This window comes from Chelonia mydas, chromosome 2 (genome assembly GCF_015237465.2).
Source record: "Chelonia mydas isolate rCheMyd1 chromosome 2, rCheMyd1.pri.v2, whole genome shotgun sequence".
In the NCBI taxonomy this organism is placed as follows: domain Eukaryota; kingdom Metazoa; phylum Chordata; order Testudines; family Cheloniidae; genus Chelonia; species Chelonia mydas.
Window position 1 is genome coordinate 104,700,733 of NC_057850.1, and position 20,657 is coordinate 104,721,389.

General features: G+C 41.3%; 1 long non-coding RNA gene across 10 annotated transcripts in view; it reads right to left on the bottom strand.

The window, feature by feature from the left end:
* Positions 1-20,657, bottom strand: part of LOC114019526 — a 784,643-nt gene that overhangs the window by 566,288 nt on the left and 197,698 nt on the right. The window lies entirely within an intron of this gene.

Consider the following 20,657-nt stretch of genomic DNA (forward strand, 5'->3'; position numbering starts at 1 on the left):
GCAAAGCACTATAATATTATTCTTCACCACCTTAGGCCCTGATTTATGTCACAAAGGAAAGGAGTACCTGCAACCAGTCTGGTGTTTTTGAACCTGCCACTTTTCACCGTAAACCCCTTGAGCCTAGTTCTCATCCATAGTTGTAAGGTGTTTCCAAGGCATTGATCAGACTGACTATAGCCTGATATGGCTGCAAATGACATCAACTATGGGAGAGGGATCATCGGTCAGTGCCCTTTGACTGCAGAGCATAGGTTTCCGTTGCCTTTCCTGCCAGGCAAAATTGTTTGTATTCAGGCGGAGTCATCTACTGTATGGAAACACCAACAGGTTCTCAAAGTGACAAGCATCAGACCCTCTCTGTTTGGTGACAGCCCACAATGAGACCATGGAGGTGCTACTGCTAGGACAACATCATGCTCCAGCCTGAGAGTTGGACTCTTGGCTTCATGTCTAATGAAGTACTGGGTTCATTGTATCGATTGGTCCGTTCTGGCCTTAGAATCTATGAATTATGGATTGAGATTGTCAGCATTTCCCTAGGTTTCAGAGGGGACCAAATGTCTAATTCTTAAAGTTGCCATTTTGAGGTCAGTGTTCAAGACACCATCTCTTGATTCTGAAAATCTAGCTATTATCTCATATCCAATCTCCCATTTTTGTGGAAGAGCACTGAGGTCATGGTGAGGCAGTGTCAACCTGATGCTACAATAGCTCAGTCCCTTTTCAAGGATACAGGGTGTAAGCCATTCTTATAATTCAGTCTAAACATTAATAGTGATCCATATTTGATATAAAGTAGAATGCAAAAACCTTATTCGTATGTTTGCTATTCTTCCTTATCTGTGGAATCTGGGAGAAAGTATTTTCTTTCATTAAAATGCTCATCTTCTTATTGTATGCAAGGTTTATATTCCTCTGCTATCCCATTGCATTAAGATTTGTCTGTGTCCAATCATTCAGTTGTTCTGCAGGGTTTCTCACCTGAACATGTCCTAGAATTTGGAAGCACGGAGATTTTGTGTTGTTTTTTTTTCCAGGAAAGCCAATGAGAATCATCTGCATTTTAAAAATTATTTGTTTTGGATTTGGTTTATCATGCTGACTAGTATTGTCCTATTGTTATCTTGTGCTCTGCCCATCTGTTGCATATACCTTTTGCTCTGACTTACACTAAGATTGTAAGTGTTGCCTCTTGTCTCACACTTAGATTGTAAGTTCTTCAGGGCAAAGGCCATATCTTTTTAGTGTGTTTGTACATGGTTAGCACAATGGGGAGGCCAGTAAATTGTACTCTAATACAAATATTAAATAATAAATGATGTTTACATACTAGATTGGTGCACTGCCATTCCTATTTATGCCTAAACGTGCATGTAGTTTAGATCAATGTTTCTCAAATGTGGCCACCAGGGGCTTTTCTTGTGGCCACAGCCTCCTGGGTGGTGATGGGGGGAGGAGCAAAGCAGCCACCTCTCCCCAGGGCCACTAGCAGGGGCTGGTCCTTGCCCCTTTCTGGAACCTCAACCACTATAGAGCAGGAGACCAGTGCGAGTTCCCCACCTTCCTGGGAGTGGTGGGGATCGGGGTTTGGCCCTGGGGTGGTGGGCGGCAGGCTCTGGCCATGTGGTGGTGGACTCCATCCCACAGCTGCAGGGCTTCAGGCTCCAGCCCTGGGCTCACCTCCTGCATGGCCGCTGGCCCTCCCCGCCTCCCTCCCTACCTAGGGGTTAATTTGTCCCTGAGCTTGCTGGGACTGAGTAAGTCTGCTGTGAAAAGTGATTTTAACAAATATACAAATATCACTTTTCACAGTAGCAGATCTAAAAAACAAAATCAACCCAAAAAAGCAAAACATGCAAAGCACCTTATTTGTGTTTTTGTTCAGGTCCAGTAAAGAACAGAGACAACCGTACATTACTTTTATTACAGAGTCTTCAAAAAAAAACCCTACATAAATAAATGACAATGATTTGGACATGTATATGTTCATATTTATGTGTTTTTCCTAAAATTAATTAAGTATTTTAGGAAAAATTGTCAGAGCAAGAGTTGCTGGCCGCACTCTGAGGCCACCAAAAAAATCTGTTGTGAGAAACTCTGGTTTAGATTATATTTATCAAACAATTATAAGAAAGCAGATTAAAAACACACAAACCAAAATAAATAAAAATCTGAGTGAAAATGTGAAAAGGGCATATTTTCTTTAGGGGTAGCAATGGGAGTTTCACCTCTTGTCTCAACATAAGCATGTGAAAGACCTCCTGACAATGAGAACTTAAGAGGCTTGTTATATCAGGATATTTGTGTGACCCACATCGTTACTGCATGATCGCTACATCCTAAGGGACTTGAGTATTTCTGAAAAGCTAGGTTTAGAGTAGCAGCCGTGTTAGTCTGTATCTGCAAAAAGAACAGGAGTACTTGTACTCCTGTTCTTTTTTCTGAAAAACTAGACCTTAATCACTCTTTCACAGTTGTGGTGGAGTATCATCTCCTGCTGGGAAGTATATCTATGCTCTCCACTCTTTGGACCATACAATAGGAGCATTCGCACATGTTTTGGAGCCGTTACAGTTGTAATGAGTGAATGTATCTAATGAGCATTCAGTACTTGTTAAATCTGTGTATTCAAAACCTTTAGCAACATTTTTTACTGGGACAAGAGCAGATATACACTATAGCCGCTTTCTCTAAATTATAAAACCACCTGGCATCTTGTGTGGTTTTATGCATTGGATGCATTATTTCATACTACAGATGAATTACATGCAAACTAAAGTCCCTAAGCCCACTCTTGTTGAAACCAATGGAAAAGTTCCTCAATCAAGCCCTACATTTTAAAATACAAAGCACAGAAACTCAAAAAGCCTCCAAAACCTAGAAATATATATATATAATATATATTGGTTTTCAGTTAAAGTGTAAATTTGAAAATAACCGAACCAAATATATTTCAAAAATAAATAAAAATGGTAAAAAATCTCAGACGGGAGAACATTTTTACAGCCCAATTATAAACTTCAGAAAATAAATGCTTTAATGGAAATGCTGACAGACCTTTAATATAGCACTGTTAATAGCTCTTTTTTCCTAGCAGCGAATGAAATGCAAGAATTGTGGTATAATGGTCTCCAGTATTTTAGATTGATTGAATTGATTTTTAAAGATTCTACTCCAGGAGGTAGGGAGAGTGTGTGGTGAAAAGCAGCAACTCCATCTGTGCAGTGGAATTGATTATATGTTCAGGATGGCTTATGCTACAGGACTATAAAAAATTGCTGGTGACTTTGGTTACAAGTGGAGTTATCAGTCAGGCTGAATTATTGACACATTTTTGTGTATTGTGGCTTCAAATATCTTTCCATGGTTTCTTTTTCATCCACAAAATCTAAACATTCAGAGCCATCATCTAAAAGAAAGTCACAAAATTGACTTTAGGAACAAGCTGCTTCAATCCCAGAGATTACCAAAAACTTCTTTCTTCAAAGCTGGTGCAGTAGGAAAGATGTTTAACCTCCCACTTCCTTTGGCTCCCATTTAGACCAATTAATATCAAGAGACCATCTGTCATGCTAAAACCATACAGTGCAGCGGCACTGCCTTACTGGTCTGTCTTCAGGCTAGCCACTGCCTCATTTTCCCCTCAGTCAAGATGGATCTCCCAACCTTCCCAAGCCTCTTTCTGGGCATAGTTTTATTCTTCAGACATAAAATTTAGGCAAAATATGTAAACAGCAGCAGTTCCTCTGCCCACCTTGGGCTACAGCGTTTCACCTTGCCCCTCCCAGGGCTTGTCTACACATACAGCGCTGCAATAAGGGTCTCCGCAGTCCTCTTCCTAGGGGCGGCAGAAGAAACCTCTCTGGGCATTGGTCCTATCCCTAGGTCTAGCTGTTCGTTCAGCCATGGCACAGGGTTCTCTTCAGCCTTCTTCTAAAGACTGTAGTTATTCCTCTGCAGCAATGGTACTGGGGAGCTTGGTCCCTCTCTCTTTTTCCTGGAATCCCAAACCTTAGTAAGTGAAGCGACCAACTACTACTTCTTCCAAGTCTGTTCACCAGTCCCCACAGCTACTTCCTAATTGACCCTCACAGATTGTTTCCCCAGGTCTTCTGCCTGGCTTCTATGGCTTCTGCCTGGCTTCTATGGTCCTGCCTCAGCCCTGATCCTTCCACTAGAGTGTGTTAAGAACATTCTTTACATAGTCTCCAGAAGACAATCAAAAGAGACAGTCATCTGACCTCTCTTCTACATGTGTTCCATCTGAAGACAACTCCTCCCAAAAATCCCTGGTCTCAAGGGGTATGTCTACACTGCAACTGGGAGCAAGCCTCCCAGCCCAGAACTACAGACTTGTGCTAGTGGGGCTAAAAATAGCAGTGTGGGTGTTGCGGCTCGGGCTGGACCACCCAACCCCTAATCTTGAGAGCCCAAGACACAAAGTACACACTACTATTTTTAGCGTGTTATCTCAAGACCAAGTGTTAATCTGTTGACCCAGGCTGGGCGGATCACTCTAAGAGGCTATATCCCTATAACAGAACTGACCTCATCTGTGCTTGCAGGCCAGCATTCAGTTACATTAATACTCAAATAAAATTACTGAAGAATAGCTTTCCTGAGGCAAAGAACCTCATGCATGTTCCTTTCTGCTCATGTCTTCAGATCAATTTTAATATCTCCTAAGTCACTCACAGGTCAAAGTAGCTCTGCTCTCATATTTACTCTTCTACAAGACTGTCCTATCTTGTTTCTCCTCATACACAGAATACTGGGAAAGCTAACATTTTTGGCTTTGCCAGCACAATGGTCAAAGACGCATATATCCTGGGAAATTCATATAACTCAAAATTCAGCTTTACAATTTTAGCATATTTTGTAAATTTGACCCCTAAAGTTTTTAAAGTAGACTGCAGAGAGGTCTTACAAAGCTATTTGTTCTTTTCATTCTGAAATACCGCAAGTAGAATGAAACTGACATGGCTGGCATCTGCAAGCAATCCAAGTGGAGAAACCCAAATCTGAGGATTTACCATCTGGAGGAGCAGTGTAGTAACTAAGGTAGCAAAGTGAGAAAGGGATATGGCAAGTCTGAACTAAAGCATTAAAATCATGAAGGTTGAGGCCCTGCCAGGGTTTGGGAGAGGAGGGGTGAGGTGAAGCAGCTCTTGATGGAGAAGACCAGCTGATAAAACAGGAGCTGCTAAAACTAGTTTTAACTGGAACAAATCATGGCAGGGACAAAAAGAATGTTAGTAAATACCAGTACCACCGTAGCTGTGTATGAACACTAAAGCTTTTAGTATTTTTGTTTTAACATATTCATCCATAAAATTTGAAGCACAAGCATTAAACGGCTATCAGTCACGTAAGATCTGTATATATTAATGCTAAATTCTGTCTTTGCTGTTATTTTATGCCTACTACCTTGGAACAATTGTGCATGAAAGGAGGGATAGTTTAAAAGAAATTTTAAAAAATCAGGTATGCTGTGATAGTTCACTGCTCTGTAAATATTGAAGATAGCTCATTGTTCTACTGTGCACTAGTATTCAGTGTTAGAAAATCAGTTACTTAATGTCCATTCGTCCTGATAGGAGTGTTTATCTCATGGAAAAAATTTTAAAAAAACAGCTTCAATCCAAGCTTTAAATTCCTGTTATGTAGGTTAGGTTTAGTCGAATATCACCATATAATGAGGTATCGCACAGATTTAGTGGGATAATTATAACAGCAAACACTGGAAATGAACAGGATGTTCTTTATAATTACTATAAAGTTTGGTGTATAATTGGAAAAAGAGAAATTCACCACGTATTTTATAACATTTCAAATAATTTGTAAAAATAATTGTTTGATCCAATCTGCACACTGGACTACTAATAGGAAAGAAATATATTGTTAGAACCAGTTTGAAAATTATCACTACATTTATTAATGTATTTGACAAAGATCATCTAACAAGATTTAGTATCCATCGATCTGAAAAACTCCTGATTAACATCAAATATTTAATCTCAAATTCTGATGAACTTGAATAACTTCAAGGCAACAAGCCTGAGACACCATGCTGCCCCATAATGAATATAAGCTCAGTCTGAAAGTCTGCAGTTTGCCAAAGATTTAGGCTGTGTCTACACTACAGCCCTTACAGCAGCAAAGCTGTACCACGCAGCTGCACCACTGTAAGGTTTCCCGTGTAGCCGCTCTACGCCGGCATTATAGAGCTCTCCCACCGGTATAATTAAACCACCTCTACCAAGCGGCGGTAGCTATGTCGGTGGAAGAGCGTCTCCCACCGACAGCACTGTCTACACCGGCACTTTTGTCAGTCGGTGGGGTGTTTTTTCACACCCCTGACCGACAAAAGTGCTAGTGTACACAAAGCCTTAGGGTTTGTCTACACTTACAACTCTGTAGTGCTTAATAAAGACACTGGGCAAAGCTCTGTAAATACTGAAGATAGCTCGTTGTTCTACCGTGCACTAGTATTCAGGGTTAGAAAATCAGCTACTTAATGTCCATTCGTCCTGATAGGAGTGTTTATCCTACCTCTCCGTGTAGGTACTCTGCCTCCCCAAGAGGCAGTGGTGGATTACCTACACCCCTGAGTGTAGTTATACTGACATAAGTTTGTACTGTGGACCAGGGCTTACAGAGCTGAGGAAACCTAACTCTCCCTCTCCAGCACAGGACTGGTCTACACTACGGACCTGTATTATTATAACTACCTTGCTCAGGAGTGGGAAAATCCACACCCCTGAGCAACATAGTTATACTGACTTCAACACCCCACCCCACCCCGTATAGACAGCGCTATCTCAGCGGGAGAGCATCTCCCGCCAACATAGCTAGTGGATTAACTATGCCCATTGGCTTAGAGCATTTTCATTTAAGTGATACAGCAGCACAGCTGCTCTGGTGCAGCCTTTTAAGTCTAATCTCTCTAATGACTCCCTCAGGCTGGCTCCAGAAGCAGCACAGAAGAAGAACCTACCTAATCTGATGATACACTCTTTGCCTTGAGAGAAATAGGTCACAACTTCAGGGCCACCAGAGGAGCGGGAACAAAAGGGAAAAGAGGAGGGAACAAAAAGTTGGAAAAAGACATCTCAGAATGACAAATGACAGCTGAGATTCTCACATAAATCACTTTTTTTCCAGGAGCTGGATCTTTAAGTAAAACAAAACATCACAAGATTTGGCAACACAGTGATACAATACCCAGCATGAGGAGTCGTCGATTCCAGAATGGAACCTCACTAGGTGCTTCCGCAACACAAATAAATAATCATTTCACATGACAACATGAGAAGCAGGGGGTTACCTAGTGACTGATAAAAACTTTGTAAGTGTACCAAAGGTTCTATTCAAAACACCTTGAAACAAACTGCACTGTTGTCTGTATTTGGGAATAATAAAAAAAATGTTGCAAAACTCATGCCATGTATACATACAAAGTATACATTGAGATTCTGCTGTTTTCAAAGGAAGCAAGAACAGATAACCTACCAGGATAACATGTGGTTTGGATATGAATGAGGTTTACATCTGTTAATGGTTAATTTGTTCAAACTTTACCCACAGTGGAGTTTTGAAGACGCAAAGATAAAAGTTAAATAAATGAGCCATGTTTTTAAAAGCTGAATGGAGTAATGGACCTAAAATCATAAAATGATGATTCTCTTTGACTTCACTAATGCTGCCATTAAGCAACACCTTTGCAGTGTAATGGACTAGGCCTGGGCATAGTAGTCAAGAGACTTTGTATTTCATACAGGTTCTCAGCAAGATTTACTTCAGTTACGTCACTTACACTCACTAAGCCTCAGTTTTTCCATCTGCAAAATAGAAATAATGGTATTTACTTATTTAACTAAACAGTGTTTGTGAAGTGCAATGTAACTGCAAAATTTTACTGAGACTGGTAATTATCAGGAGGCAGAATTGTAACTCAGGACTTCCTGGATCTAGCACTGTAGCTAATCCCCTAGGTCAGAGGTGGGCAAACTACGGCCTGTGGGTCACATCCAGCCCACGGGACCGTTTTGCCCGGCCTCTGAGCTCCTGGCTGGGGAGGCTAGCCCCCTGCCCCTCCCCCGTTATCGCCCCTCCCCCGCAGCCTCAGCTCACTGCGCCGCCAGCGCTCTGGCCTGCTGCTCCTGCCGGCCACTGTGTTGGCGTAGCTGGCTCCGGCATAGTAAGGGGATGGGGAATGGGGGGTTCCAGGGGGCAGACAGGGAGCAGGGAGCTGTTGGATGAGGCGGAGGTTCGGGGGGGGGCGGTCAGAGAACAGGGAAGTGGGGGGCTAGATAGGGCATGGGAGTCCCTGGGGGCCTGTCCCTGGGGGCGGGGGTTCTGGGGGGGGGGCAGTGAGGGGACAGGGAGCAGTTGGATGGGGCGGAGGTTTTGGGGGGGCAGTCAGGGGACAGGGAGCAGTTGGATGGGGCGGAGGTTTTGGGGGGGCAGTCAGGGGACGGGGAACGGGAGGGTTGCATAGGCATGGGAGTCCCAGGCGGCCAGACGAGGGTGTGGATGGGGGTCGGGGCAGTCACGGGACAGAGAGAAGGGGGAGGGTTGGATAGGGGGTGGAGTGCCAGGGGGGCAGTTAGGGGCGGGGGTCCCAGGAGGGGGCGGTCAGGGGACAAGGAGCAGGGGGGGTTGGATGGGTTGGGAATTCTGACGGGGGTAGTCAGGGGGTGGGAAGTGGGAGGGGGCAGATACGGAGCAGGAACCAGGCTGTTTGGGGAGGCACAGCCTTCTCTACCTGGCCCTCCATATAGTTTTGCAACCCCTATGTGACCCTCGGGCCAAAAAGTTTGCCCACCCCTGCCCTAGGTCATGTGGATTTTTACCTCAAACTCCAGACTCTTCAAAATTCACAAGTGTAAATTTTCTAGTAAAAATGGTTTTTTTCTCTAACTTTTACAAAGGTTATTTCACGACACTTCAAAAAATGTCAACATTTCATAACATTATTCAAATTGCAGTAAACTTGAAAACTGGCAAATTTCACTAAAAAACACTTTCATGATTAATATTTCTCCCAACTACAGATAAGGAATTAAAGCTATCCTAATCGATATTGAGTAAACACAAAGCAATACATGTCCACAGAGTGGGGTCTGAGTTAACAGTTCCAATAAGAACCATAACTGAATTTCCTGATTTAACTGTACTTTAAATCTCAACTACAATGTAGCAGTAAAATAGTTTAATCTATCATTAACCATATTATTTGACTCCAGGTTAGAACATCTGCCTAAATGCCATTCATACTAGGTTCTCCCTGGGGAAAAAAAAACAGATCATAAGAGATATTGGATAACATTTATCTAATTTCCAATAAACTCCTGCAATCTCTGGAAGATACGAATTTTGAAACGGGCCCTAACCCATGAGAAGGAAATTCCTAAACCTGAGTTATAACTGTGAAGAACATATAGACAGACTGTTCTTATAAGGGACAAAAGGAAGGGAAAAGCAAAAAATCCCCATTGCTATCATGGTAATCTGAGTGTTGACTACATACCACAAGTTGCGTCAATGCCTTTTTTCCTTCTGCTATGCCAACACCGGACTTTCTTTTACAGATACAGCAGGGAAGAATTTTAGAGGGTTTGAGGAGGAAACCGGGAGTTAGGATGACTTGATTCTATTCTATTTGACTGACTGTGTGAACTCTGGCAAATAAACGCTATGCCTCACTTTACCTATCTGTAAAGTGGAGATACATTTACCTACTGTACGGGACAGGGCTGCAGTTAAGTTTAATTTATTAGCTTGTGTCTGTTAAGATATTTGAAATTTATACACTGTATAAATATTAATGATGCTCTTCAAAACAGTGGGAGCTTAGTAATAACAATCCACATGACATCAATACTCTACTATTTCAAGGAGGAACTTATTTTTCCCTACAATTATATGAACTTTTTCCCCCAGGTGGAAAGTACAAAACTCTTTTTAAATAGTAGAACATTTAAATGAGATATAAATGAAAAGTGTGTAAGGCCAGGTCCTGTTTTATGAAGGTGCCAGTTGCTTTAAAAAAAAAAAAGAAAGGAAAAAACCAATAAAATCAAGTAGGAGATTTAAATAAGACATAAATGGGAAGTGTGGCAGCTAAAGATCTTTCTTGTGCAGGTGCCATTTGCTTCCCCCATCCCCCACCCCGGTGAGAAAAAATAATAAAATCAAGTTCAGAATATTTGTGTTGCAACCCAATCCTCATGGTCTTTTGACATTTGATACTTGGGTGTTGAATACTGCTATAACCCTCACGGACTCATCGGTGTCTGACAGCTTTATAGGATTACTAGGGAGGTTTTGCAATAGTAGGATGGTAATTGAAAACCGGGCCTCCTAGTGTTGTGTTTATGAATACAAGCAGATGTGTACTCATCGTTCTCATATTTAAGTAATACTTCTAGAGCCCTTCAACTTACTTAAAAAGAAAAGGAGTACTTGTGGCACCTTAGAGACTAACAAATTTATTTGAGCATAAGCTTTTGTGAGCTACAGCTCACTTCATCGGATGCATCCAATGAAGTGAGCTGTAGCTCATGAAAGCTTATGATCAAATAAATTTGTTAGTCTCTAAGGTGCCACAAGTACTCCTTTTCTTTTTGCGGATACAGACTAACACGGCTGCTACTCTGAAACCTGTCAACTTACTTAGACATTCCCAGAGAATTATACATTCACGTCACCCATTGCAAAAGATTTCTAACATTTACTCTACATCCTACCCATTTATACAAGGGAAAAGAGCCACTTTGCCAAGTTAATCATATGGCTGATATCGTGCATCGCAGCCCAGTACACAAAACACATTGTATCACTAACTTTTTATAGGATATAAATGGGCATCCAACACTTCCTTACAGATCTCCTGTCTCTGTTGTATCTATTAATTATGAAAGCTCCACAATATGGGGAGGACGGCAGATTACAGGCAAAGCAGACCACTTATCAGAAAATATCATCTTACATTTCTCAGGGGACCATGGCAGCACGATCTTGCACTGCTGAATCACGGATATGTCTGGTGCATTTATAATGTTACCGTAGTAGCACTCACTCTGTAATCCTCTGTGCCTTAATCCCACAGTCTCAAAGCCAGCAACTTGTCACATGACCTGAACCACTTCTGCTGTGTGAGCAGGATTCTTTGCACGAGCGTTTATCCTGGGTATTATTTCCCCTGATCTGCATGTGTTGGACAGTTGTCAGTGAGGATGATAAACAACACACAAACATACAGCCTTTGGAGATGGGGAAAAAACAGTTTGGCAATGAAACAATGCCGGTGCCAGTAACGGTTACATGACTTCTACCGACAAACCTCCTAATGCGTCTACTTCATTACTACTATTTCAGTTTCGTCAGAGCAAACAAGATTTTGTTCCACCACTTGGTATTATAAAATCTATTATCAAATGTATTCTGATTTAACAGAAGCTAAGCTAAGACATCATTTGTGCAATACAGGGATCCCTCCCACTGCCCAATACAATATAGCTATTGTATATACCTTTATATAGTACTGTGTGGACACAACCACATGGAATTCAATGCTTATTCAGTATCTAGCAAGTAATCTTTAAGGAAGTATAATAAGAAGGGTCCTTCAAAGTGAACAATCTTAACTCTTCAAAGAAAATCAGCACCTTTCTTTGAGGAGAATGTTGTCTTTAATGGAAAGCTAGAAGAGAGACCAGGTATCCGAAAAAGTTCCTTGTTGATGTCCTCTGCACCTTTGGTACCTACGGCAGGGCTACAAAGAACCCACAAAATAGTAAGGAGCAAGTTCTGCTGTCCTTGCATTACTGTCTCAGGAAAGATAATCAAAGGAAGATGAACAAAACATGCCAAAAATCCAAGAGGCGGACAAAATCAAGCTAATAATGGAAGGAATTTAATAATAAACCTGAAGAACACCACTAGTACTAGAAATTCTACATTAAGCCCCAAAGCACTTATTTTCTGTTCATTTCTTTCCCAATATGGGTAACACTACTTGGTCTACATACAGTTGTATGGGAAATGAACTGGATCTGCGCTGCGTAGTCGCCTTCAATATATGCGCATATTTATCAGTCTTGTCCTACATGCATAAATCTACCTTTGCAATTTCTGGAAAACATTGATAAACACTGTTTAGAAGACTAGAAATGTAAAAGAACAGATAAAATGCAGTCCATTTATACATGGAAACTTACTGTGTCGGTAGGTCATTCAAATGAACCCAATTTTTTTCCCACAATTAAATCTACAGTGTTATCAAGAAATCGGTTTATTTCAAGACTGTCAACCCAATATATAAATTTCCCTTTGTACTTGAAATGCCTTTATCAGATAAGATAGCTTTTGTTTAAACTGCTATTTTCAGCCTTTGCTTTGGAGGTTTTGAATATACACAGTAAAGTAACTTGAGATTTCCTACCCTGTTTTAAAACGTGTTTCTTCTGTCTGTTTGTATTTTGTAATTTCCTGTCAAATAACCTCACCATAATTAACTTTCCAAGCTCAAACCTACTTTTTTTTTTTTAAACTATTCCCACTTCCTAAGGATGGTAATAAAATGCTGATTACATTTGGCTGTTATCTGCCCTTTCTTCCCCTCCTTTCTCCCTACCCGCCCCCCTTTGTCAAAACCAGCACTCAGGTTTCAATTCGTGGTGGACTGAAAGGAGCACGTAACAGAAAGAGGAAGCAAATCAGACTGCAGGAATCCAGATTCATTAGAGTTTATTGGGTCAATCTGCAGCTGGATTGGAGCCAGACAATTAGGTAGTGCTGCTCCTGAAGTCTGGATGTGTCAGTCTCTTTCCAATGCTAAGTGAACTCCACCGGGCCCACAGTAACCAACACAGATCAGCCTGCTGCCCGGCTGTCTGCTGTGGTAGCAGTGGTGTGAGTGGGCGGAGGAAAGCAAAGGGAGGGCTTATGTCCCCAAGGAGGTGGAGGGGGACCACAGCAATGTGCTGCTTCTCCAGTTCAGTTTAAAAATGATTGAAACAGGCTGATTTGGCTGATTTATGTATTTCTTTTTGCATCATCAAAATCACAAAAAATACAAGCAACATTTGCTTTTTTAGGTAAATAATGTCTCTCTTTGCTTACTATATGATATTTTCCACAAAGAAAATTTATGTTGTCATGCTATTTCTACGTACTCTGACAAAAGCATTATTATGTGGTAACCTATTAAATATGAAGGAGATATGTCTCCTGCTTTCTTTCCAACTCTAACCCTTCTACTTTCCCTAGTGATCCCATCTCTTCCTGTGTACTTACCAGCCCCTATTTCCCCAAATCTCTACCCCTCATTGTCTTCTGGCTCCTTCCCCTGTCCACTATCCTCAAAAACCTCAACTCCACCTGCTACTCCAGCTATTGCCCATCTCAGAGTCATTCTCCCCTTTAATCTGTAAACTAATTGTATGTGCAGTCTACAGCCCATGCATTCACTTCCTCTCCTACAACAAACATGGTCTTGGATCCCTTCCAATCTGACTTCCATTGTTTCTGCTCTACTGAAACCACTCTCACTAGGGTCTCTCATGACCTCTTCCTGGCCAAGTGTCAGGCATTCTACTCAATCTTCAACATTCTTGGCCTCTCTGCTGCTTTTAATACTCTTGATCATCCTCTCGTCCTTATCCTCATTGGGCTTTCCAGACACATGGCTAGTTCTCCTCCTACCTCTCTGCCCATTCTTGTATTATCTCTGTTGGTGGAGTGCTCTCCGTCTACTGCTTAAAGCTGTGCCACTGTATCACTTCCGTACAGACACTCACTATAGCAATGGGACTGATTCTCCCATCACTGTAGTAAATCCACCTCCCTGAGGGGCAGTAGCTAGGTCAACAGAAGAATTTTCCATCAACCTAGCACTGTCTATACGGGGACTTAAGTCGACTTAACTACACCGCTTGGGGGTGTGTGGATTTTTCATATGCCTTCACAATGTAGCTGGGTCGATATAATTTTCTAGTGTAGACCAGCCCCAAGTTTACTTTTACACTACCTGTCTGTCTGTCCTTGACACTCTGCTCTTCTCATTTTACACCCTTTCTATGGGTAGTTCTTGGCTTCTCTGTTGAGTCTGCCAATTAGTGCAAACCACAGGAATGAATTTGTACTGGGATGCACCAAACTCATTTCTTAAGGGGACTACCAAATATTCATTATTTTGAGAACAACTTTCAGTCCCCACTGAGCTGGCTGGATTAAAATAGAGGTGAAAGGCTTTGTAGTCATTAGATATTGGAGGGCTGGATGTCTCAGGACATAAGTGATAATTTATCATTTTAGCTCTGTATTTGGCACGGGTGTAACCGCTTCTGGAATACTGTGTCCAGTTCTGGTGCCCACAATACAATTTTTAGGCTGTTGATAAACTGGAGAGGGTTCTGTACCCACCTCTGCCTGAAGTGACCTAGTATAATTTTTCATTTACTTTATTTCTACAAGGGGGTCAATTATATTTACCCTTAGGGTAGGCTTATGAGGTGTAGGTAAGTAATAACATTTGTATGTAAACTGCTCAGTAAGTAATAGAGATGAGATGAGAAGAGAATTTGCTCCCAGCTCAATGCACCTCCTCTTAGGCTAAAGGGCATTTTGTCTCTCACATTTTGTCTGAGGTTATAACAAACTTCTCAGCAGAAATAAGATTTTTTTTTTAATTTGGGTTTGTTTTGGAGGGGAAGGGACAGGTGAACTCTACTATAGGAAAATCCATAATTACAATTGCACACGAACCCTTGGCAGAATATTGTTTTTCAGAAGTTTACTAGATCTATGTTTCCTAAATTTATTTCAGTCAAGAGATGAACTTCCAAAATGGATGAACACTCCATGTGGCTGCTTTAAACAAGATCATCTCACTCTGTAAATAAGTGGTTAAAGGAATTCACTACAGAAATCAGTCATATTAATCAGCTAGATACAGCAGATTGATGTAGGGCCATTAGAGTTGTCTAAACAGTTTTGTTAACCTTTAACAAAAATGTGAGGGAACACATGGTGGACTAGTTCACCGTTAAATAGATATGAGGTACACTTTTTTGTGATGTAATGCATGTATCGTTTATCTTGTTCCTTTTAATTTTGCGAAAGGAAAAACAAAATAAAATTAGTCAATATAGGACAATTTATAGCTACATGATTCTTTCGCACAAGTTCATCTTAGGCTATAGACAGAGACAGACAGTGAAGGAACATACATGTTTACACAAGGGCAGATAGCCTGAGATGCACTGAAGCAGACGGACATTATTAGTCAGCATATAAAGCAAAAAGAATCATCAAAATATCTGATTAGAGAGATATTTCAAAGGATTTCCTCTAGTGTTTTTGGTAGGATCACTGTGTTCTTTACAGCTGACCACCACAGCATTGCAGAACAGCACTCACACCAGTAGGTGAAATGAGGCCACTGCCTGAACACCAACATGTGCTCCACTCGATCCGCTTCCTCAGGAGTGCTCCCCACTGAATCAGGAGGACCAGGAACTGAGCAAAGAAACCTAATAAGGTGACAGTTGCCAGTGCCGAGAAGGGAGAGAATGGCCTATTTAGCCCCACTGGCCACAAGCAAGAGGGCAAGAAAATGCTGTTTTATTCCCCCACCCAGCCCCACTCTTCTCTGAGGAAGGGAAGAGGGAAGCTATCTAAAGAGTGATCAGTGTGGTGAAAGGAGGAGTTTGGTTTAGTGTTTCCCAGTCTAGCCAAATCAGGGTGCTTCTACCAAATAGCCAAATTTTGCTATCCTTACAATGAGCAGTACTTTACTCTGTGAATAGTCCCACTGAAATCAGTTCTACAGTGACTTTGCATTATACCAGTCAGACTCTTTGTTGAATAAGGGACTATTAAACCTGAGTAGCAGTAGCCTAGTCAGGCTCAGTATTGCCAATCCCAAGCATTCAAAACCATGAGTCAGACCCTGAGGGTACGTCTATTGATCGATCTATCGGGGATCGATTTATCGCGTCTAGTGTAGACATGATAAATCAACCCTCGATCGCTCTGCCGTCAACTCCTGTACTCCACCACAACGAGAGGCGGAAGCGGAATCGACAGGGCAGCAGCAGCAGTCAACCCCGTGAGGATGCGAGGTAAGTTGACCTAAGATACTTTGACTTCAGCTACGCTATTCTCGTAGTAGTGTAGACCAGGCCTAAGAAACATGAGATTGACTTAAAAATAAAAAGAACCAAAAAATGTTTTTAAAATCTCATTTGCTTTCTTAGCACTGGGTTCATGCTTTTCTCCACAACCACTAGGGCTAGAAACTTCTTAGGTGAAAGCTGGAAGGCAATCACTTGCCTCCAGAAGCAGGAGCTTTAAGAGAAAGACCAAATTTCATGACAGTTGGCCACAGCACAGGCTCTGTGAAAAAACATGCTTTTGCCAATCATAACACTAACTAGTACTGAAATCAAAACCTCATGTTTACATAAATGTTTGTTTAAACTTGGATTTGATTTTCTTATTTGTTTTGTTACACAATCTGAAGGAGTACAAATTCACAAGTAATCAGCTAATAAAGATGTTTAGGTGCTGAGTGCTAGAAACGTCTAGATTTTAAAGATGTTTTCAGAGGCAGGGTACCAGGGCAAATCAAAGGGATTTAATTTCTACCTTCTATGGATTTACATCTTATTTTTACCACTTTGTTTTTGTCTACAGACATAGGGCCAAATTCAGCCTGGTGTCAACTCTTATTGAAGTCACCGGGCCAAATTCCATAGTAGTGCAAGCACTAATATAAATTACAAATGGTGTGTTAAACTCTAAGTTACAATGGTGCAGCTCAGTTGTGGACATTGGTGTAAGTGAAAGGCGTACTTGGCCTGGTGTCGACACTCCTCTCTATGTAAATTACAGCTGTTGATTTGTACAGATACTAAATACTAAATCAATGCAGATTACACTATTTTACTATTTACAACCATTTTCTGGTCAACTACACCTGGGATTCAATTCTTCCCCACAGGATACAAATAACTTCCAGTAATGTAAAAGGGAGTTACTCATATCCTACAAGGAGACAACTGGGCTCCAACATTTAACTTGCACAACTATTTACACCTACACTGAATTTGGCGCTTGGTGTCTGTGCCTACTATCAAGGCATAGGCTGCTTCCACTATTAATGTATGACTCTGAGCAGTTATCTAATATCAATTAAAATAATTAGCCATTAGGCACCTGCCTAAGCAACACAGAGAATGACAGACACTTGAGAATTGGTTCACTCTTATCCTAGCCTTTTCTTAATGACCTGCAGTTTTCATTGCTTTCTTCATTAAAAACCAACAGATAGCAACTACTGAAGCCAACATAAAGCTCAGTGCTGGGACTGCAGGCATCTTGGCAGGGCCAGGTTTTCTGTCTCCTCCTATTAACACAATGTAAACCAACTCTTGATCTGAAAGGTCGTAGGATCAGTCAGTACGGGTGAGCTTAATGTATTTGGAGCTGTCAGGCAGATACACTGAACTGGAGAAACAAGGCTTAGTTTAATAACACTGCTGGTCAGGTTTGTAGTACTATCAATGGGTCACATAAGCCAAAGGCTAGGATGTTCTTCAAACAGCAAGATTTCTATCAACTCTCATGTGATATGCCCAGAGGGGTATTTTAGGATTTATCTTTAAGCACTAAAAGAAAAAAAAATGGTACATGGGCAAATCAAAGCTAAGGCTGCATATTCCATAGACTTGCAACAGTACATAAAAAAAAAGTAAACTGTCATAATGTCATGTATGTCTTCCACTGTTTGCTTACTGGCAAAGTTTGGTCGACTCTCAAATTTAATCTGAAGTAAAACTCTCTCCTTTTGCAAATATTAATAGACAGCCTTGGTAACACAGAATCAGAGAGATGTAGGGCTGAAAGGGACCTTGAGAGGTCATCAAGTCCAGCCCCTTGCACTGTAGCAGGACCAAGTAAACCTACGCCATCCTTGACAGGTGTTTGTCCAACTTGGGTTTAAAAGCTTCCAATCATGGGAACTCCATGATCTCCCTTGGAAACTTATTCCAGAGCTTAACTATCCTTATAGGTAGAATGTTTTTTCCCCAATATCTAACTTAAATCTCCCTTGCAGCAGGTTAAGCCCATTACTTCTTGTCCTGCCTTCAGCCCTTCACATATTGGATCATCGCCATCTTTAGAACAGCCCTTCATATATTGGAAGGCTATCCACGCCCCCCACCCCCTCCCAGGTCTTTTTTTCTCAAGACTAAACATGCTCGTTTTTTTTTAAACCTTTCTGCACAGGTCAGGTTTTCTAAACCTTTTATCATTTTTGTTGCTCTCCTCTGGACTCTTTCCAATTTGTCCACATCTTTCCTAAACTATGGTGCCCAGAATTGGACACAGTTCTCCAGCTGGGGCCTCACCAGTGTTGAGCAGAGCAGGACCATTACTTCCCATGTCTTACATACAACACCCCTATTAATAAACCCCAGAATCTTATTAGCTTTTTTTACAACTTCAGCACAATGATGACTCATATTCCATTTGTGGTCCACTATAAATCCCAGATCTTTTTCAGCAGTACTACCACCTAAGACAGTTATTCCCCATTTTGTAGTTATGCATTTGATTTTTCCTACCTAAGTAAAGTACTTTGCACTTGTCTTTACTGAATTTCATCTTGTTGACTTCAGACCAATTCATCAAGATCATTTTGAATTCTAATCCTTCCCTCCAAAGTGCCTGGAACTCCTCTCAACTTGGTGTTATCTGCAAACTTTATATGCACACTCTGTACTCCATTATCCAAGTCATTAATGAAAATATTATGTAGTATCGGACTCAGGACCGATCCCTGCACCACCCCACTCGATGTACCCTCCCAATTTTATAGGAAACCATTGATAACTACATTTTGAGTATGACGTTTCAACCAGTTGTGTACCCACCTTAAGAATAATTTCATCTAGACCACATTTCCCTAGTTTGCTTATGAGAATGTAATATGGAACTGTGTCAAAAGCCTTACTAAAAATCAAGGTATATCATGTCTACTGCCTCCCCACATCCAGTAGGTTAGTAATCCTATCAAAGAAGGAAATTAAGTTGGTTTGGCATAATTTATTCTTTACAAATCAATGCTGGCCATTCCCTATAACGCTATGATCCTCCAGGTGCTTACAAATTGATTGTGTAATAATTTCTCCAGTATCTTTCCAGGTATTGAAGTTAGGCTGACTGGTCTATGCTGGATCCGTAGTGCCACCAGATCTCAAATGTACCATGGGGACCAGTTATCCAAATAGAAGCATAGTTTACATACGTTTTGGCCATATGGCTCTCTTTGCACATACTTTCATATAATTAAATAAATAAAAAATATGTAGATAAAAAATTAAGCTATGATGAAAATTAATAGTGGTCACTCCATGGAAGTCCTTAATTAAGAGTGTGGTGGTACAGAGGGAGACTATGTCTACCCTAAGGGTTATTTTTAATTCTCTTACCATCAATCTAGTGCGCCCACTGTTCCTGGCACTGGTGGTAGAGCAATTCAGAAAACCCGTAGCATAGCCAAGGCCAGAAAAAGAGAGAGAGAGCAACATACTGAGGGTCTGGTTCTGCCAACCCTACTCACAATGGATACTCTGTAGGTAGTTGTGTTGAATAAGGCACTGCTCAGCATGAGTAAGGGTGGCAGAGTCAGTCCCTGAAGGATTAAAGCACTGCTGTTCTGCTCCACTGCTCACTCTTAAAAAGGCTATTGCCACTAACCTACTGTGGCAGGTAAAAACAGCAGCTGGGAGGCCGTCCTGCCTCACCTCACATACAGTTCTAAATAAGCAGCCTTAGTCTTCTGTGAGGTCTGACATTATCATTACACAGATCTCTATAAATAAAGAATTATGAACGGCTGGTGTCTGGATAGCCCTGTCTCCCTTTGTGACTAAGAAGCTGTGTTTTAGGGCCTACTTGGCTTGCCCTGAAGGCTTCCCAGAGTGTTGTATAATAAAGATGATTGAAATGCAGACAATGTCAACAGACACTTCCTTTGAGAGAGGTAAACAGTAGGACAATACCTCACTCATCAAAAACAACCAGACATACCTATGGGGTATACAAAGCCAGACGAGATCCCTTTGTGTGGGTGGGTGGGGATGGGGGGGGGGAAAGGGTTGGAAGGGGATCTTCAAAAAGAAAATATTTTTGCAGATTTAATATAAAAAGAAGAATGTGCTGGCAACACCCACAATGATGTCATATCAGCTGCTCATGCCAGGTCAAATACAGTGTGACAGGAAGCATGAGACTCAATACAAGCATGACCCCATGAACTTACTGCCGTTTTTTCCCAGTGTGGAGTACTGAGAGATACCCAGTGGAAAGAGCATATTTGGTAATACATCTTAGCAGCACAGTCTTTTCAAAAAACATTATGCCATTACATGAAGAAAAAAATGATATGCCAAAGTGCGCTCTCATGACTGCTCCTGTATTATAAAGTCCTGACAATCCCAAAGATCATATTAAAATTAATATTCCCCTGCAGTCTCTATATTGCCATATCAACAGGATAGGGGAGGATATCAAATGGACAGTTGTTTTCAGCCACCCAGCTTAGAGAGACAGATAGTAGAGTATCATAACATGAAACG